The 8,265-nt window shown below is 44.7% G+C and overlaps 1 long non-coding RNA gene across 1 annotated transcript; it reads left to right on the top strand.

The window, feature by feature from the left end:
* Positions 1 to 5,494: 5,494 nt before the first annotated feature.
* LOC311328853 lies at positions 5,495 to 6,958 on the top strand. Its single transcript, XR_014631248.1, has 3 exons — positions 5,495 to 5,851; positions 6,018 to 6,113; positions 6,229 to 6,958. It is a non-coding gene; the product is annotated as an uncharacterized lncRNA (long non-coding RNA).
* Positions 6,959 to 8,265: the final 1,307 nt, after the last annotated feature.

Consider the following 8,265-nt stretch of genomic DNA (forward strand, 5'->3'; position numbering starts at 1 on the left):
GCTGATGTACAGACCTCTGGAAATCTAGATAAACACAGATGTGGCTATAAGTACATTGACATAAAACTAAATGAAACTCAAAATATATCCCTGCATGCAACATGAAGTAGTCCCATACCAGCATCTGCAGAGCAGCATCGATTAGGTAGAGGGGTACACGGAGTCAATGGTGCTGGAGCCGTTTTATTGGGCGACGGCATCACAGACCTAACTGAAAAACAAAAGGGATAAAGGAAAGGGATTAGCAGGAAACTGTATGGTGTTGGCAGCATGCCTTGGCTTCTGGCATTTGAAGGAAAATAAATTAAGACATTAACAGGTAGACATCACAACACCACAGCAGTACATGCCACTCTTACCTGGTCTGGCTGGGGTGCTATACATGAGGCCTGGGCTCATATGGTTTTCGCTCACAGGGGATGAGCTCGGAAAATCTGCAAGATGAGTAAATGGTATTCAATCTAAAAAAGCCAATCACAGAGCTAACTGAATGGGATTAGCAGGAAACTTTATGGTGTTGGCTTTGGCTTCTGGCATTAGACACCACAGCAGTACATGCCACTCTTACCTGGTCTGGCTGGTCTGGCTGGGGTGCTGTAAGATCTGGCTGGGGTGCTATACATGGGGCCTGGGCCCCGCTCGCTCACATGGGACAAGCTTGGAAAATCTGCAAGATGAGTAAATGGTATTCAATCTAAAAAAGCCAATCACAGACCTAACTGAATGGGATTAGCAGGAAACTTTATGGTGTTGGCTTTGGCTTCTGGCATTAGACACCACAGCAGTACATGCCACTCTTACCTGGTCTGGCTGGTCTGGCTGGGGTGCTGTAAGATCTGGCTGGGGTGCTATACATGGGGCCTGGGCCCCGCTCGCTCACATGGGACAAGCTTGGAAAATCTGCAAGATGAGTAAAATGGTATTCAAAATAAATAAAAAATAGTCCAACTATCAGTGTGCAGTAGGCATAGACATTTCATTTCAACACAAACATGCATACCTGGATTGTACAGCACACATGGATTGTACTGGACCGCTGGCAGAGGCCTTTCAACTCCGGCACCTGGCACCTGGTCTTTGGCTGTCATAGTGGGGACCAATGGCTGCCCGGGGCTTGGAATATCTAGTGGAATATCACTAAATTAGCTCACGATTTCAAAAGTACTACTCTTTTGGGACTGTTGAATGCACTTTAGTATATTACCTTCGTCACTGGAGTGATAGCGCGTGTTGCGCCGTCTCTTTCTAACGTCCTGGCTCTCGTCCATCGACGACTGCTGCTCAAAGACTTTTGCCATGAGCCTGGCACCTTCGTAATGATCTGTGTGCATAAAGTACCATAATCAATACATTTCAGCCATCCTTTTTCCTCAGAATAATGAGTCATGATCTTTTTCCCCCCCGTCAGTATTTTTTAACAGCTTAAAATGCAAACAGTACCAGTTGTGGACTTGGGGAAAACCCGGACTCTGTGGAGCGCCCAGCCAGGGTTAGGTTCCACGCAGCTCTTTATCCGTTGGCTGACTTTGTTCATCGGCCAGGAACACATCTGCAACTGTGAGTGAAACCATGTTAGTACCCGCTTCCCTGTACTATTGAAAAGGCAATCAGAAACATTGTTCACACAAACATGTTCTTACCCCATCCTTTTTGGAGAGCCAGGATACTGGGACAACCGACACAGTGTCCTCCCCCAGAAACTCCACACTGCAATACAGTCTGCCCAATAAACAAAAAAAATTCAGGTTATAAACACATAAGGACCCTATGGGAAAGTAGGCAGAGGGGAAGAAGCGACTAAAACAACAATTCAACAAGTCATTACAGCCGATAAGTAATGAGTGACTCGCCACTATTCTATCCTTTTTTTTTTTTTTTTTATTCTCTGCCGGCATCTGCCCAGGACAGATGCGGTCAATGGCGGCTAAGTGTGTGTGGGAAACAACAAGCTAGTTTAGGCACCGCGATTACCTCGTGGGTGGCAGTCTCCCACTTTACAGACAAATGGCAAATATATAAAGCATTATCTTGGCTTCGCCTTCACTGTTGCCTATGTAAAATTAGCCTAAGATTCGTGATGGCCTTAGAAAGCCTGACACGAGCGAGCTCCCAACGTGAGTCAGTCGAACAAACAAACAATTCACATTTCCCTCAGTCCAGCGGCCATTTAAGAGTTAACTAACAAACCACCAGCTACGTTAGCTAACGTGGATTTTAACGCAGGCCTGCGCTGGTAATGTACAAATGTAACTTAGTGCGCTCTTACCTTGAAGTCATTTTTCGAAGAAACGGTAAAAGTAATAAGTCGTCTTTGTGTTCGCGTTCGTCTTTCTCTTCGTGTTTGCGTCTTCTCTCTTCTTCGTCTGCGTCTCTCTCTGTATTTTTCTTCGTGGTCTGGGGGTTTAAATGCCCCACCTGAATCCTCAGTCGCCGAGCCATTGGCCAGTTATTTGTTAAAACGTGACCAATGACAGTACAACTACAGTACACGTTAGCCAATAGGATCCCACCAGACCGATGCAAGCGGATGTCCGGCGCTTTAAAATTCGTCTTCTTCTCGCCTACATCTGAAACAGCGCCTCGCTCGCTACCATACAGAGAAGAAGAGGAACAACAACAACAACAACAACTACTACTACTACTACTACTACTACTACTATTGAATTCAGGTCAGTACAGTGTGCATTAACCAGCTACAGTATAGCTGGTTAGCCGGCTAGCAATATTTTAACCTGCAGTAACCTGCTAACGTTATACGTTTTCTGTTATCCGGGCGGGCAAACACTAGACAGGCTGGCATTGAAGCTAACGTTAGCACCCCTGTGTTTTTAACTATTGTTGCCCACTGCATTAACAGATGTAATGTTTTTCATACACACGGTAGTAACGCCTTCAAATTCGTATCACTGGCAAGCCTTTTAAAGCTAGCCAGCCTAAAATTGGCTGGTCAAACCATGCAGTTCATGTATACGCCGCCATCATGGCTTTGTGTTGGAGTTCAGTTCAGTAGGATTGTGTACTTTTGGCCACCTCCGACAGAAACTGTTTTTTTTTTTCGGATTTAATTACACTTTTCCTCATATTTGCATTGTCCCTGTTGACGTATTCCATAGTTATCGCCATCAACCAACTGTGTAATATACAAAAGTCACTCGCCTTGAAAATATTGCTAGCCGCCTAGCAAAGGCTAACAATAGCGTCGTTGTGTCTGTGGGTATGGCGCGTCACTGCTACGCGACGTGTTGTTGGCCATATAAGCTATAACTAGCCGGCTAGCAATATATTTACAAGGATTGACTTTTGAATAGTATGCACTGGGTTGATATTTGTCCACAGGGACACTCTAAATATGCGTAGAGGTTTGTTTATGTATTAAAAAGCAAGCATGTCGTAGGTGGCTGAACGTACAGAAACACCGTTCATAACAGTGCGTTGTCCCCCCACTTCCGGAACTACCGTGTATACTAAAATCAAATATCGCGACACTCAACACCCACATCTAAACAATCACTATTGTCTGTCAGTTATGTTGAGATTTCTAAAAGGGCTCTTCTGTTTTTTTGTGTTTTTTATAGGATGGACTTGGAAGAAAGGAGACAGAGAAGGAATCGGTATAGAAGGCATTGGAGAGCTGGACACAAAATGTTCAAGGAACTTAGGGAGTTTCAACGGCCCCTCCACAATGCTGAACACAGCCACATGCAATCCATAGATGGCACTGCGGAGAGCTATAATAATCATGAAGAGATTGCAAGAGTTGATGTCCCTGACTTGGATGAAGACGCCCTTACAGGCAGCAGAGAGGAGGATGATGAGATGGTGAGAATTGATGTCCCTGGCTTGGATGAAGACGCCCTTCCAGGCAGCAGAGAGGATGACTCGGATCATCTGCGAGAGGATGACTCGGATCATCACCGCGAAGATGACTCAGAACATTCCCAAGAGGATACAGACTCTGATCATTCGGCCTCTCTGCGTGAGGAATTGCGGGACTGGACAAATGCATATCAGGTCAAGCTCAATGCCCTGGATGCATTGCTCAAGATCTTGCAAAAACATGGCCACCAAGAACTGCCTTCCTCCAGCCGTACAGTAATGCAAACACCCAGAGACATTATTGTTGAGAAGAGGTCAGAGATGGAGTACATACATCTTTCACTTGAAAAGCAGTTACGTGATACACTTGAGCAATACCCACATGGAGATTTTGAAAACATCACAGAGGTTGAATTGTCCATTAATGTGGATGGCCTACCACTGTTCAAAAGTTCAGGCCAAAGTATGTGGCCTGTTCTCTGCGCTGTCCAGCTTCATCCTGTCAAGATCTTCCCTATAGTTCTCACTGCTGGGGACAGCAAACCCAAAGACTTGGACTTTTTGAAGGAGGTGGTTGCCGACCTGAATGCTGCGATGAGTAATGGCCTTCTGTTCAGGGGCAAGAGGCTCCAGGTTAAAGTCCGATGCATTGTCTGTGATGCTCCTGCCCGCGCACTTGTGAGGAACACGAAATACTGCACTGGGTATTATGGATGTGACAAGTGTGAGCAGAAGGGTGCTTATGTGACTGGTCGAGTCACATTCCCAAAAGTAGATGGCCTGATTCTGAGGGACAATCACTCCTTTAGAAACAAAACGCAAGAGCTACACCATCGAGGTGACACCCCACTATCCGATTTGCCGATTGACATGGTTGCAGCATTCCCCATTGATTACATGCACCAGAGTTGCCTTGGGGTTATGAAGAAACTGCTCCTCACCTGGACCAGAAAAGGAAAGCGAAGTGTCAGAATGTCTGCCCAGCAATGTGGATTACTTGGCAACAGAATGTGTGAGCTCAAGAACAGCATCCCATCAGACTTTGCAAGGTCGCCTCGATCGATTGAGCATGTGGAGAGATGGAAAGCAACAGAATTCCGCCAGTTCATGCTCTACACTGGAAAACTTGTGCTGAAAGGTCTTCTGGATGATAGACTATACAAACACTTCATGGTGTTCAGTGTCGCTATGGGCATTCTGGCGTGTCCAAAACTCCTGAAAGTCTACAGTACCTACGCCCACGAGCTTCTGGAGTACTTTGTTGCGCAAGCTAGACTCCTCTACGGCGATGACTTCATGGTGTACAATCTGCACAGTTTGGTTCACATTACTGCTGAGGCAGAGAAATATGGCGGACTGGACAACTGCAGTGCATTCCAGTTTGAAAACTACCTTCATGGCGTCAAGCGGCTGGTGCGGTCTGGAAACAATCCCATCAAGCAGGTGGCTAAAAGACTGCAGGAAAGGAATTTCAACATGCATGTCAAACCACACAACGTGAAAAGGTCAAGCCAGGAGAAGGACCGTGCATTCATCACAGAGGATGAACAGTGTGTGGAAGTTGTTGGAATACCTGCAGACGACGACAACATGGCTCTTTGCCTTGTCTACGCAAATCCTGCCCCTCTTTTCAATCAACCATGCACATCCTTCATGATTCATGCCTTCCGGTTTCAGAAGAGAGATGCAGACAGGAAATTCATACCAAAATCACAGCTGACAAGAAGAGCGATCAAGATTGAGCAGCCACAAGGCACAGTGTTTTTGGGACTTCTGCACAGTTTTTGATAAGACACTGCAAATCCTAACATTTGCACATTTGCCCAACAAGAGACAGTAGATAACAGCTGCCCACAATCAGGAACCAAAATCAATCAATCAATCAAGCAAAGCTTTATTTGTATAGCACATTTCATACCCAGAGGAAACACAATGCGCTTTACAGAGAACAAAATCTGCTCTCCAGACCCAGAACAAACCCAAGAGAAGATGCTCTCTTCTGAGACACTGCCACGCTCAGCCCCCTCATGGTCAGGTAAAGCACACATAGACATACATGCACGCACGCACACACACACACTACTGGGAGGTTATGCTGTATTCACTCTCCTCACACTAATCTAACACACAGTCAGTGTCATGCACATGCAACCACCTCTAGATGATGAACAAATGTCACTGATGGCTGATCATTATTACAGATTTGGAATCTTGCCCCTGGAGCCAAGTCCAGAGGACCCCTCGTATCTGCAGAACTACCGTCATAGTAGTTCAGGGATGGAGCACCACCACAACAGGTAACACCTCGCCCCCGCACACACACAGGGTCCAATTTGGTGAAAATGCATACAAACTGGATTTGTGGAGTGGTGTCTTTCATAAGACTAACTTTGTGTGTCTGTGATGTTTCAGGTACTGAGTTAGAAGGCCTTTGGACAAGCCAGAGCTCCATTCAATCATCCTCTGTCTGCGCATGACAAATATATTTCTCACATACTGCAAGTGCAACGAGCAGTGAAATGTTTTGCTATGAGCCTCTAGACAAGCTGCAACTGTGATTCATGTAGTCCCAGTGGAGTGGATTGTGTGGTAGCGAGCTGTCCATTGAGGGGGACGACGCACAATTGTTGGCTCAATGGACAAGATTGCCCACACAACGACCATGAATGTAAATTAAATAATCAATCACCTGTTTGAATAGCGAGGGGGCGGGGTGTTCTCATTCATATATGGGTACCTGGGAGAAGGGTTTGTTCTGGGTCTATCTGGGAGACTATAATGGAAATTTGTGATTTCATTCATGTCATTTGAGTGAACAGTGAGGTTAGCCTGTTTGCTCGGTTCCTTTGTGGTACAGTTCTTTTAATGCATTGTTTAATTAGGTAATGTATTGTTTTAATGTAGTACTAAACACTCCCTAGTAGTGACGCAGGCTGTAGAATCTACATGGGGTCTATAAACAGAAAAGCCATCCTCTTGTGTCTTGTTTAATGATGGGGCAGAATGTCTTCTATTGTTTATTGCAGATGTTGACTAATCAGATTTGTGCACAACATTGTAAATAAAGCTTCAGTTGAGGATAGCCTGTAGTATTGTAGTCTTGTACCTGTTCACATAAAAAATGATGGATTTCTGTGGTTGTACACGATTGATTAGATGCCCAATTGTAAATAAAGCTTGGGGTTAACCTTGTGTATTCTCATTGTAATCTCTTGTACCTGTGCACGGCATATCTGCAATAATTAGCTGTGACTATGAAAATGTAAAACTAAAGTCCAGTTGCTCATGAGGGTGTCATTTAAAGGTGCTCTCCCTCCAGCTCTGTTTTCAGCAAGGGGGCATAAACCGTTAGTAGATTAGAAAAGAAACATCAAATTGTGTGCAGGTTGATTAGGCAGTTTGACAGGTCATTCCAATCATTTCACTTGGTCAGAAGTGTGATTGGTTGTTCTGTTTTTATCTGTATTGAGCATTCATGTGTCAAATCTCTTATTTCATTGATTACATTCCGGGGTGATGGCACCTTTGAACACATGATTTCCACCATGGGTCGCAGTGATAGAGAATCCTGCCTACTTTAACTGTGAGCCAAGCAAGCAGTGACGTCACGGGATAGCCCGATGCTAGCCTAATATGACTTTAATCCAACGTCACTGCAACGTTATTTAATGACCCGTTGCAGGGACCCATATTGCCAATGTTTCTGCAACGTTGCAGAAAAGTCTAATTAGACTTAGGAGGGTAAAGTTATTTTCGACCTTAGATGAACGTTGTCACAACATCGCCTGGTGGTAACGTTGCAACTTACCTAAGTACAACTTATGTGCAACGTTGCTGCAACCCACTGTGTTAGTAGGGTAGTAGCATAGTTGGGATGGACAGTAGCTAGCACATAGGTTTGATAGCATAGTTGGGATGTACAGTAGCTAGCACATTGGTTTGATAGTAGCATAGTTGGGATGTACATTAGCTAGCACATTGGTTTGATAGTAGCATAGATGGGATGTACAGTATCTAGCACATAGGTTTGATAGCATAGTTGGGATATACAGTAGCTAGCACATTGGTTTGATAGTAGCATAGTTGGGATGTACAGTAGCTAGCACATAGGTTTGATAGCATAGTTGGAATGTACAGTAGCTAGCACATTGGTTTGATAGTAGCATAGATGGGATGTACAGTATCTAGCACATAGGTTTGATAGCATAGTTGGGATATACAGTAGCTAGCACATTGGTTTGATAGTAGCATAGTTGGGATGTACAGTAGCTAGCACATAGGTTTGATAGCATAGTTGGAATGTACAGTAGCTAGCACATTGGTTTGATAGTAGCATAGTTGGGATGTACAGTAGCTAGCACATTGGTTTGATAGTAGCATAGTTTGGATGGACAGTAGCTAGCACATTGGTTTGATAGTAGCATAGTTGGGATGGACAGTAGCTAGCAC

The sequence above is a fragment of the Borostomias antarcticus genome, assembly GCF_949987555.1.
Source record: "Borostomias antarcticus genome assembly, contig: scaffold_181, whole genome shotgun sequence".
Classification (NCBI taxonomy): Eukaryota; Metazoa; Chordata; class Actinopteri; order Stomiiformes; family Stomiidae; genus Borostomias; species Borostomias antarcticus.